The sequence below is a fragment of the Bos indicus genome, chromosome 8 (assembly GCF_029378745.1).
Source record: "Bos indicus isolate NIAB-ARS_2022 breed Sahiwal x Tharparkar chromosome 8, NIAB-ARS_B.indTharparkar_mat_pri_1.0, whole genome shotgun sequence".
NCBI classification, from domain to species: Eukaryota; Metazoa; Chordata; class Mammalia; order Artiodactyla; family Bovidae; genus Bos; species Bos indicus.
In genome coordinates this window covers 37,630,245-37,642,787 of record NC_091767.1, presented here as the reverse complement: position 1 = coordinate 37,642,787, position 12,543 = coordinate 37,630,245, and the positions used below count along the sequence as shown (strand labels likewise).

At 41.2% G+C, this 12,543-nt stretch overlaps 1 long non-coding RNA gene across 1 annotated transcript in view; it reads left to right on the top strand.

Annotated features, from left to right (window-relative positions):
* Positions 1 to 10,900, top strand: part of LOC139184436 (uncharacterized) — a 42,351-nt gene extending 31,451 nt beyond the window's left edge. The window contains exon 3 of the long non-coding RNA XR_011567931.1: positions 10,403 to 10,900. This is a non-coding gene — a long non-coding RNA (uncharacterized lncRNA). The remainder of the gene's footprint in view (positions 1 to 10,402) is intronic.
* The last annotated feature ends 1,643 nt before the right edge of the window (positions 10,901 to 12,543 follow it).

The window sequence follows — 12,543 nt, the reverse complement described above, 5'->3', positions numbered from 1 at the left end:
GACAGGTGCTCAGGGCTGGTGCACTGGGATGACCCAGAGGGATGGAATGGGGAGGAAAGTGGGAGGGGGGTTCAGGATGGGGAACACATGTAAACCCATGGCTGATTCATATCAACGTATGGCAAAAACCACTACAATATTGTAAAGTAATTAGCCTCCAACTAAAGTAAAAAAAAAAAAAAAAAGAATCCACCTGCAATGCAGGAGACCCTGGTTCAATTCCTGGATCAGGAAGATCCCCTCGAGGAGGGATACCTTCTGGTATACTTGGGCTTCCTTTGTGGCTCAGCTGGTAAAGAACCTGCCTGCAATGCGGGAGGCCTGGGTTCGATCCCTGGGTTGGGAAGAGCCCTTGGAGAAGGGAAAGGCTACCCGCTCCAGTATTCTCGCCTTAAGAATTTCATGGACTGTAGAGTCCATGAGGTTGCAAAGAGTCGGACACAACTGAGTGACTTTCACTTTGAACCTGGTCAGGGGAAGGCTCAGGATGAAGCCGGCAGTCAGGGTACCAGAGATTAGGGGCCTCGTTTGTTATTGTTTCTAACTGAAAAATTGGAAAAAACCTAAATGTCCATGAAGAAGAAATTAATAAAGTAAATTATGGAAGAGGTAGGCCCTGAAATACTCTGAGACCATGGTATTGATCTATGTTTATTTATGAAGTAATATCATTTTAATAGAGTCAATTAAGATTTTAATACAGCATGTCCCAGATGGCACTAGTGGTAAAGAACCCGCCTACCAGTGCAGGAGACAAAAAGAGACACGGGTTCGATCCTTGGGTTCGGAAGATTCCCTGAAGGAGGGCATAGCAATCCACTTCAGTATTCTTGCCTGGAGAATCCCATGAACAGAGGAGCCTGCGGGCTATAGTCCATAGGGTCACAAACAGTCAGACACGACTGAAGTGATTTAACATGCACACAGGTACAGTATAAGCTCATTACCGATATCTCTATGTTACTTTCTATTACAATTAATCCAAAGAAGGAAATGGCAACCTACTCCAGTATTCATGCCTGAAAATCTCATGGACAGAGGAACCTAGTGGGCTACTGTCTATGGGGTCACAAAGAGTCGAACATGACTTAGGAACTAAAACAACAACAAAATTGCAATTAATAAAGGTTTATTATCTTAGAAAAGATGCATTGCTCTATTTCTGTAAAGAATCCTGTTCATTCTATCTCCTCTAGGGCTTGGATCCAGTCTTTCTGTCCTCTTTTACCATTATCCTTTCCCCTTTTCCTCTGGATAATTACCATCACCTTAAAGATGTGCCATACTCTGACTTACCCAAAAAACTAAAAAGAATATCAAAAATTTCTTGACTTCTCCATTTCCTACCAGTTAGCATGTCATATCTCTGCTTCCCTTCATAACAAAACTTTTTGAAACATTTATATTTGCCTCTATGTCCCTTCTACTGCTTTCTTAAATTTCTGACCATGTTTTCGATCCTACTCTTGTGAAGTCATCAATGCCAAATCTGGCTCTACTTCATCAATCAAATGCTGAGTTTCCTCTCCTCATATTTAACCTTTCAGCAGCCTTGTTCCAGCTGATCACCACTGTTAACAACACTTCCTTTATTTGGCTTCTGGATCAACAATCCCTCCTGGTTTTCCCCTCACCTCTCTGGTGTTTCTTTCTTGGATGAATTTTCAGATTCCTCTAATTTTACTCACTTTTTGTTGTACTTTTATATTGTTTTGCTTCAGGGTTTACTCCCAGAAATTTTTCTCTTTTATATACTTTCTATAAGTGATTTCATCCAGGTCTATGGTTTAAATATCAACTATATATAGTGAATTTCAAAATGATAATTCCAGTCTCAACACAGCACTGCTTGCATGCTTAAGAGGCATCTGAAGAAATCAGCTGGGGCTGGACCAGATGGTGGACTAGAAGGACGTGTGCTTATCTTCTCCTGCCAGAGCACCAAATTTGCAACTAGCTGTTGAACAACTGTCGACAGGAAGACACTGGAACCCGCCAAAAAAAGATACTCCACATCCAAGGACAAAGCAGAAGCCACAGCAAAACAGTAGGAGGGGTACTATTATGATAAAATCAAATCCTATACCTGCCAGGTGGGCAACTCACAAACTGGAGAACAGTAATATCCAAGAAGTTCTTGCACTGTTGTGAAGGTTCTAGGCCCCGTATCAGGCTCCTCAGCCTGGGGATCCAGCCAAGGACTGGGAATCCCCAGGGAATATGACTTGGAAGGCCAGCAGGATTTGATTACAGAGCTTCCATAGGACTGGGGGAAACAGACTCTTGGAGGGTACAGACAAAATTTTATGCATGCCCAGGACTCAGGAGAAAGGAACAGTGACGCCATAGGAGACTGAGGCAGACCTACCTGTGAGTGTTTGGGGGTCTCCTGCAGAGGCATGGGTTGGCAGTGGCCTGCCACAGCAGAGGTTGTGCGAGATGCATCTCAGCAAATGCATCTCTTGGAGTTCACCAATAGCCCTACTGTAGAAGCCTACAGATAAACAACAGGGAGGGAGCACAGCCCCACCTGTCAGCAGATAATTGGATTAAGGTTTTATTAAGCACAGCCCTGATAGAATGATCTCTGTTCCTTTCCAAGGCAAACCATTCAATATCACAGTAATCCAAGTCTATGTCCCAACCAGTAATGCTGAAGAAGCTGAAGTTGAACAGTTCTATGAAGACCTACAAGACATTTTAGGTCTTGTAGGTCTTCTAACACCCCCAAAAGATGTCCTTTTCATTATAGGGGACTGGAATGCAAAAGTAGGAAGTCAAGAAACACCTGGAGTAACAGGCAAATTTGGCCTTGGAGTATGGAATGAAGCAGGGCAAAGGCTAATAGAGTTTGCGAAGAGAATGCACTGGTCATAGAAAACACCTTCTTCCAACAACACAAGAGAAGACTCTACACATGGACATCACCAGAAGATCAATACCAAAATCAGATTGATTATATTCTTTGCAGCCAAAGATGGAGAAGCTCTATACAGTCAGCAAAAATAAGACCAGGAGCTGACTGTGGTTCAGATCATGAACTCCTTATTGCCAAATTCAGACTTAAATTGAAGAAAATAGGGAAAACCACTAGACCATTGAGGTATGACCTAAATCAAATCCTTTATGATTATACAGTGGAAGTGAGACATAGATTTAGGGGACTAGATTGGATAGACTGAGTGCCTGATGAACTATGTATGGAGCTTTGTGACACTGTACAGGAGACAGGGATCAAGACCATCCCCATGGAAAAGAAATGCAAAAAAGCAAAATGGAATGCAAAAAAGCAAAATGGCTGTCTGAGGAGGCCTTACATTAAGCTGTGAAAAGAAGAGAAACAAAAAGCAAAGGAGAAAAGGAAAGATATTCCCATTTGAATGCAGAGTTCCAAAGAATAGCAAGGAGAGATAAGAAAGCCTTCCTCAGTGATCAATGCAAAGAAATAGAGGAAAACAATAGAATGGGAAAGACTAGAGATCTCTTCAAGAAAATCAGAGATACCAAGGGAACATTTCATGCAAAGATGGGATCAATAAAGGACAGAAATGGTATGGACCTAACAGAAGCAGAAGATATTAAGAAGAGGTGGCAAAAATACACAGAAGAACTGTACAAAAAAGATCTTCGCAACCAAGATAATCACGATGGTGATCACCTAGGGCCAGACATCCTGGAATGTGAAGTCAAGTGGGCCTTAGCTTTGTTCATCACTATGAACAAAGCTAGTGGAGGTGATGGAATTCCAGCTGAGCTATTTCAAATCCTGAAACATGATGCTGTGAAAGTGCTGCACTCAATATGCCAGCAAATTTGGAAAACTCAGCAGTGGCCACAGGACTGGAAAAGGTCCGTTTTCATTCCAATCCCAAAGAAAGGCAATGCCAAAGAATGCTCAAACTACCGCACAATTGCACTCATGTCACACACTAGTAAAGTAATGCTCAAAATTCTCCAAGCCAGGCTTCAGCAATATGTGAACTGTGAACTTCCAGATGTTTAAGCTGGTTTTAGAAAAAGCAGAGGAACCAGAGGTCAAATTGCCAGTATCTGCTGGATCATGGAAAAAGCAAGAGGGTTCCAGAAAAACATCTATATCTGCCTTATTGCTTATTGACTTTAAGGCCAAAGCCTTTGACTGTGTGGAACACAATGCTGCTGCTGCTGCCGCTAAGTCGCTTCAGTCGTGTCCGACTCTGTGTGACCCCATAGACGGCAGTCCACCAGGCTCCCCCATCCCTGGGATTCTCCAAGCAAGAACACTGGAGTGGGTTGCCATTTCCTTCTCCAATGAATGAAAGTAAAAGGTGAAAGTGAAGTTGCTCAGTCATGTCTGACTCTTAGCAACCCCACGGAGCTACCAGGCTCCTCTGTCCATGGGATTTTCCAGGCAAGAGTACTGGAGTGCGGTGCCATTGCCTTCTCCAGGGGATCTTCCCAACCCAGGGATTGAATCCAGGTCTCCCGCATTGTAGGCAGACACTTTTACCTTCTGGGCCACCAGGGAAGCCCCAATACAAAATTAAATACACCAATATTTACATTATAGAGGTCCCAGAAGGAGAAGAGAGAGAGAAAGGACTTGATAAAATATTTGAAGAGATAATAGCTGAAAACTTCCCCAACATGGTAAAAGAAATAGTTAACCAAGTCCAGGAAGCACAGAAAGTCCCAGGCAGGATAAACCCAAGGAGGAACACACTGAGACACATGTAATAAAACTGACAAAAATTAAAGACAAATTATTAAAAGCAACAAGGGAAAAAAGACAACATACAAGGGAAAACCCATAAAGTTATCAGGTGATTTCCCAACAGAAACTCTATAAGCCAGAAGGCAATAGCATAATATATTCCAAGTGATGAAAGGGAAAAACCAACAACCAGGAATACTCTACCCAGCAAGACTCTGATTCCAATTTGATGCAGAAATCAAAAGCTTTCCAGACAAGTAAAAGTTAAGAGAATTCAGCACCACTAAACCAGTTTTACAACAAATGATAAAGGAACTTCTTTAGGCAGGAAACACAAGAGAAGGAAACGATCTACAAAAAATAAACACCAAACAATTAACAAAATGGTAATGGGACCATCAGATCAGATCAGATCAGATCAGTTGCTCACTCGTGTCCGACTCTTTGCAACCCCATGAATCGCAGCACGCCAGGCCTCCCTGTCCATCACCAACTCCCAGAGTTCACCCAGACTCACGTCCATCGAGTCAGTGATGCCATCCAGCCATCTCATCCTCTGGCGTCCCCTTCTCCTCTTGCCCCCAATCCCTCCCAGCATCAGAGTCTTTTCCAATGAGTCAACTCTTCGCGTGAGGTGGCCAAAGTACTGGAGTTTCAGCTTTAGCATCATTCCCTCCAAAGAAATCCCAGGGCTGATCTCCTTCAGAATGGACTGGTTGGATCTCCTTGCAGTCCAAGGGACTCTCAAGAGTCTTCTTCAACACCACAGTTCAAAAACATCAATTCTTCGGTGCTCAGCCTTCTTCACAGTCCAACTCTCACATCCATACATGACTACTGGAAAAACCATAGCCTTGACTAGACGGACCTTTGTTGGCAAAGTAATGTCTCTGCTTTTGAATATGCTATCTAGGTTGGTCATAACTTTCCTTCCAAGGAGTAAGCGTCTTTTAATTTCATGGCTGCAGTCACCATCTGTAGTGATTTTGGAGCCCAGAAAAATAAAGTCTGACACGGTTTCCACTGTTTCCCCATCTATTTCCCATGAAGTGATGGGACTGGATGCCATGACCTTCGTTTTCTGAATGTTGAGCTTTAAGCCAACTTTTTCACTCTCCACTTTTACTTTCATCAAGAGGCTCTTTAGTTCCTCTTCACTTTCTGCCATAAGGGTGGTGTCATCTGCATATCTGAGGTTATTGATATTTCTCCCGGCAATCTTGATTCCAGCTTGTGTTTCTTCCAGTCCAGCGTTTCTCATGATGTACTCTGCATAGAAGTTAAATAAGCAGGGTGGCAATATATAGCCTTGACGAACTCCTTTTCCTATTTGGAACCAGTCTGTTGTTCCATGTCCAGTTCTAACTGTTGCTTCCTGACCTGCATACAAATTTCTCAAGAGGCAGGTCAGGTGGTCTGGTATTCCCATCTCTTTCAGAATTTTCCACAGTTTATTGTGATCCACACAGTCAAAGGCCTTGACATAGTCAATAAAGCAGAAATAGATGTTTTTCTGGAACTCTTTTGCTTTTTTCATGATCCAGCGGATGTTGGCAATTTGATCTCTGGTTCCTCTGCCTTTTCTAAAACCAGTTTGAACATCAGGAAGTTCACGGTTCACGTATTGCTGAAGCCTCGCTTGGAGAATTTTGAGCATTACTTTACTAGCATGTGAGATGAGTAAAATTGTGTGTTATTAGTCTCCAAAATTTACAAACAGCTCATGATGCTTAATAGCATCAAAAGAAACAACCCACTCAAAAAAATGGGCAGAAGACCTGAATAGATATTTCTCTAAAGAGGACATACAGATGGCCAATAGGCACATGAAAAGATGTTCAACATCACTAGTTATTAGAGAAATGCAAATCAAAACTACAATGAGATATCACCTCACACCAGTCAGTCTGGCTGTCTTCCAAAAATCCTTAGACAACAAATACTGGAGATGGTGTGGAGAGAAAGGAACCCTCCTGCACTGTCGATGGGAATGTAAATTGCTATACCCACTATGGAGAACAGTATGGAGGTTCCTAAAAATAGAGCTACCATATAACCCTGCAATCCCTCTCCTGGGCATATATCCAGAGAAAAACATCTCATGGAAAGATACATGCACCCCAGTGTTCACTGCAGCACTGCTTACAATAGCCAAGACATGGAAACAATGTAGTTGTCCATCAACAGAGGAATGGATAAAGAAGATGTGCTACATATATACAATGGAATATCACTCAGCCATTAAAAAAAGGAAATAAGGCCAATTGTAGCAACATGGATAGACATAGAGAGTGTCATACTGAGTGAAGTAGGTCAGACAAAGGAATATCATATGACATCCCTTATATGTGGAATCTAAAAAGAAATGATACAAATGAACTTACGTATAAAACAGAGATTCACAGACTTAGAAAATGAACTCATGGTTTTGCTGGGGAGGGGGAAAGGATAGTTAAGGACTTTGGGAAGGTCATGTACACACTGCTATATTTAAAATGGATAACCAACAAGGACCTACTGTATAGCACATGGAACTCTACTCAATGTTATGTGCCAGCCTGGATAGGAAGGGGGTTTGGGGGTGAATGCATACATGTATCATATGGCTGAGTCCCTTCCCTGTTCATCTGAAACTACCACAGCATTCTTTTTTTTTTTTTTTTTTTTGACTTTTTTTTTAAAATTTTATTTTATTTTTAAATTTTACATAATTGTATTAGTTTTGCCAAATATCAAAATGAATCCGCCACAGGTATACATGAGTTCCCCATCCTGAACCCTCCTCCCTCCTCCCTCCCCATACCATCCCTCTGGGTCATCCCAGTGCACTAGCCCCAAGCATCCAGTATCGTGCATCGAACCTGGACTGGCAACTCGTTTCTTACATGATATTTTACATGTTTCAATGTCATTCTCCCAAATCTTCCCACACTCTCCCTCTCCCACAGAGTCCATAAGACTGTTCTATACATCAGTGTCTCTTTTGCTGTCTCATACACAGGGTTATTGTTACCATCTTTCTAAATTCCATATATATGCGTTAGTATACTGTATTGATGTTTTTCCTTCTGGCTTACTTCACTCTGTATAATAGGCTCCAGTTTCATCCACCTCATTAGAACTGATTCAAATGTATTCTTTTTAATGGCTGAGTAATACTCCATTGTGTATATGTACCACAGCTTTCTTATCCATTCATCTGCTGATGGGCATCTAGGTTGCTTCCATGTCCTGGCTATTATAAACAGTGCTGCGATGAACATTGGGGTACACGTGTCTCTTTCCCTTCTGGTTTCCTCAGTGTGTATGCCCAGCACTGGGATTGCTGGATCATAAGGCAGTTCTATTTCCAGTTTTTTAAGGAATCTCCACACTGTTCTCCATAGTGGCTGTACTAGTTTGCATTCCCACCAACAGTGTAAGAGGGTTCCCTTTTCTCCACACCCTCTCCAGCATTTATTATTTGTAGACTTTTGGATCGCAGCCATTCTGACTGGTGTGAAATGGTACCTCATAGTGGTTTTGATTTGCATTTCTCTGATAATGAGTGATGTTGAGCATCTTTTCATGTGTTTGTTAGCCATCTGTATGTCTTCTTTGGAGAAATGTCTATTTAGTTCTTTGGCCCATTTTTTGATTGGGTCGTTAATTTTTCTGGAGTTGAGCTGTAGGAGTTGCTTGTATATTTTTGAGATTAGTTGTTTGTCAGTTGCTTCATTTGCTATTATTTTCTCCCATTCTGAAGGCTGTCGTTTCACCTTGCTTATAGTTTCCTTTGATGTGCAGAAGCTTTTAAGGTTAATTAGGTCCCATTTGTTTATTTTTGCTTTGATTTCCAATATTCTGGGAGGTGGGTCATAGAGGATCCTGCTGTACCACAGCATTCTTAATCGGCTATACCCCAACACAAAATATATTTGGTTTAAAAAAATAAAATTAAAAAATGTTTTTCAAAAAGAAAAAATAACAATAAAAAAAGAGGCGTCTGAAAACTAAATTACCCAAATGGAATCTTTGCTTTTCCCTGGACCTGCTCCTCTTATGTCTGCTGCTGCTACTGCTGCTAAGTCGTGTCAGTTGTGCCCGACTCTGAGCGACCCCATACATGGCAGCCCACCAGGCTCCCCCGTCCCTGGGATTCTCCAGGCAAGAGTACAGGAGTGGGTTGCCATTTCCTTCTCCAATGCATGGAAGTGAAAAGTCAAAGAGAAGTCGCTTAGTCGTGTCTGACTCCTAGCGACCCCATGGACTGCAGTGCACCAGGCTCCTCCATCCATGGGATTTTCCAGTCAAGAGTACTGGAGTGGGGTGCCATTCCCTTCTCCCCCTCTTATGCTCTACAACCCATAAAACATTCTTCTATCCACTCAGGTCATCTGTACTCCTAAGTTTCTCTAATATTCCACAGCAGAGCATCAGTAAATCTTGCTGGTACTATCTGAAATCTCCAAATGCCAGCAACATCTTAGAACACTTCCTGAATCTGAATATTTTCTTCCTAAATATTTCTCATCACCGCACAACTTTCATCTAGTCTAAGCTACCAATATGATTCTACATGATTGCACTGCCTCCTCTTTCACTTTCCCTGTAAAGCAAACATATTCATTCTTTTAAGACATTCAACTCTACTTACAGCTCCCCAGTGGCTTTTATCACAAAGGATAAAATCTAAAGTCCTTATCATACTCACAAGACCCTGTCATCTGGCCCCTCCCTGCTGCCTCTCTGACCTCATCTCCCACCCTTTTCCTCTGAATCACTGCTTTCCACCTATATTAGCCTCTTGTCTGTTCCTTGATCATGCCCAGAAAACTTATGCATTAGGATTTGTGCATTTGCTATTTCCTTTCTTCTCTCAGATTCCTCCTGAGCTTGTTCTCTTTTTTTTAGGTAATTCTCAAATATTGCTTAATCAAAGAGGTATTCTCTGACCTCTCATTCATAACATAATATTTCTCCTTTATGCTGCTTTATGTCTCATATTAGTATCCATTATGTGTGGGTTAGGAGTTGTGCCTAACTCTTGAGGAGATCATTCACCCCAGTGACAGTGTAATTAGCTCCCTCAGAGGTCAGTAGTATACAACCTACATAGCCGTATATGACATGCATGCTAGTATACAGTAGAATGCAGACTTATTTATTTATTTTCTGATTCCCCCACTATAATGTAAGCTCCTCTAGGATGGGGACATGGCAGTACCCCCGCAGGTAGAAGTGTCTACAACATAGCAGATGCTCAAGAGTTCTTTGATATATGAACTGATATATGCTTCATGTATGTGTGTACTATGTGGATGCATGGGGGAAAAGATCTAAAAAGAAATACACCGAATGTTAAAAGTGATTATATCTGAGCAGTGGAATTACGTGTGATTTTTCCACTGTCTTCTTTATCCTTTCCTAGGGCATGGATATTTTAATAAGAATATATTATTTTTTACAAAGATGAAGGCATTTTGGAGGCAGATAAACCTGAGATTGAATCTTGGTTTCACTCTTTTCTTGTTGTGTAACCTTGGGCAAACTTATTACCATCTTTGTGTCTCTTTAAAATGGAGATACTATTTAGATTATTGGGTTGTTGTGAGAATTAAGTAAAATATGATGTCAAAGCTTGGCACAGCATCTGCCTGAATGTAAGACTATAGTAAAGAGTATTCTCTCTCTTCCTCTGAATTATTATTATTTTTATTATTATTTTAGGGGAGGAGATCACTGAGATGTACACATGAGCGCCAAACCCTGAGGGACTACTGGGTCTATGTTTAACCCCAAGTGTCCTTCCCTGTGGCTGATGGGAGACATTAAACTAGATTGACACCCAAGGCAGTGCAATGTGGTGAGTTAATGAAAGAATAACCAGGTTGGTGCTATTTGTATCTCAATGAAGACTCAGCATTAACAGGATTTTAAATCTTTTTGGACTTCTATCCAAAATCTTTTTTTCTGTCCACAAATCTTTTCTTGTGGATAGTGGTAGTAAGATGGGCTGGAAGACATGGGAGGGATTCTATCCTCTATTCTTTCCAGGGCCTGGGAATACTAGAAGGCCAGATGAAAGAATGACTGGAGTACTGGGAGAAAACCACAGGCGTTCTAATGTCTGCTGGAGGAAAGACAAGCTGCAAGGGAGCCTGTCAGCAGCCCAGTGTGCCCATCTTGGGTCAAGAGCCAGAGCCAGGAGAACTTATCTAACTTGGCCCAGAGACTTAGGGACACAAGCTCCAGTCTCATCATGCCATGCTATGTGTGTGTGGTCAGTCATGTTTGACTCTCTGTGAGCTGATGGACTATAGCCTGCCAGGCTCTTCTGTCCATGGGATTCTCCAGGCAAGAATACTGGAGTTGGTTGCCATTTCCTCCTGCAGGGGATCTTCACGACCCAGGCATCAAACCCACATTTCTTGCATCTCCTGCCTTGGCAGGTGAGTTCTTTACCACTAATGCCACCTGGGAAGCCCATCCTTTAGTTCAAACAGCAGAGAGGAGATGTGTCATTTATAAATTTATGGTGATATTTAAGTTGGTCACGACTCATGCTTATGTCCATTACAGCCATGACCTTCACTGCTCACCTGCTGGATTTTTGGAGAGGCCATGAGAGAATGTATCAGCCAACAGCTCAGCAGTTAACTCTGGCCACACTTCTGGCCTGAATCCTGCTACCTCCCACAATGGGAAGCTTGGTTACATTAATTTAGAGTAAAAGACTTTATGGTCCTGTTTCCCCTCTCCTTTAAAACTGGAACAAACTTTAAGCAGGACCCTTCCCTTTGTCCTCTGGCCCATCTTCATTCCCATGGGATTTCCAGAGCCATTCTAAGCAGAGTATGTTCCAAGCCCTTAAGATTAACAAGAAGAAGAATTAGAAAAAGAATGAACAAACCTAAATTCAGCAGAAGGAAGGAGATAATAGAGATCAGAGAGGAAACAAAATAGATTTTTTAAAATAGAAAAAAAATCAATAAAATCAAGAGCTGGTTCTTTGAAGGGGTAAACAAAGTTGACAAACCTCTGGCCAGGCTTATGAAGAAGAGAGAGAAGACCCAAATAAATGAAATAAGAAATAAAGAAGGAGAAATCACAAAAGATACTGCAGAAATATAAAAAGCAATAAGATATTATGAACAATTATATGCCAACAAATTGGACAGTCTATAAGAGATGGACAACTTGCTAGAAATTTATAGTCCACCAAAACTGAATCAAGAAGAAATAGATAACTTGAAAAGACCAATCACTAAAAATAAAATATAACCTGAAATAATAATGAAAAAAAAATTCCCTATGAACAAAAGTCCATGACTAGATGGCTTCACTGGGGAATTCTACCAAATATACAAAGAATTTATAATGATCATCCTGAAACTCTTCCAAAAGATTTAAGAGGAAGGAACACACCCCAAGACATTCTGTAGAGCCACAATCACCCCAATACCAAAACCAAAGACACTATTAAAAGAGAAAGTTATAGGTCAATATCTTTGATGAATGTAGATGCAAAAATTCTCAACAAAATATTAGCAAACTGAACCTAACAACACACAAAAAGATCAGATCATACACCACGATGAAGTGGGATTCATCCCAGGGTCACAAAGATGCTTTACCGTATTCAATCAATCAGTGTGATACACCACATCAACAAAAGAAAGGACAAAACCCATACGATCATCTAAATAGATGCAGAAAATACATTTGATAAAATTTAACATCCAATCATGATAAAAAATCCTTACAAAAGTAGGTATAGAGGGAACATACCTCAACATCAGAAAAGCTATTTATGACAAACCATATATATTGTCAGCTAATATAATACTCAAGCGGAAAGACTTCCTGCT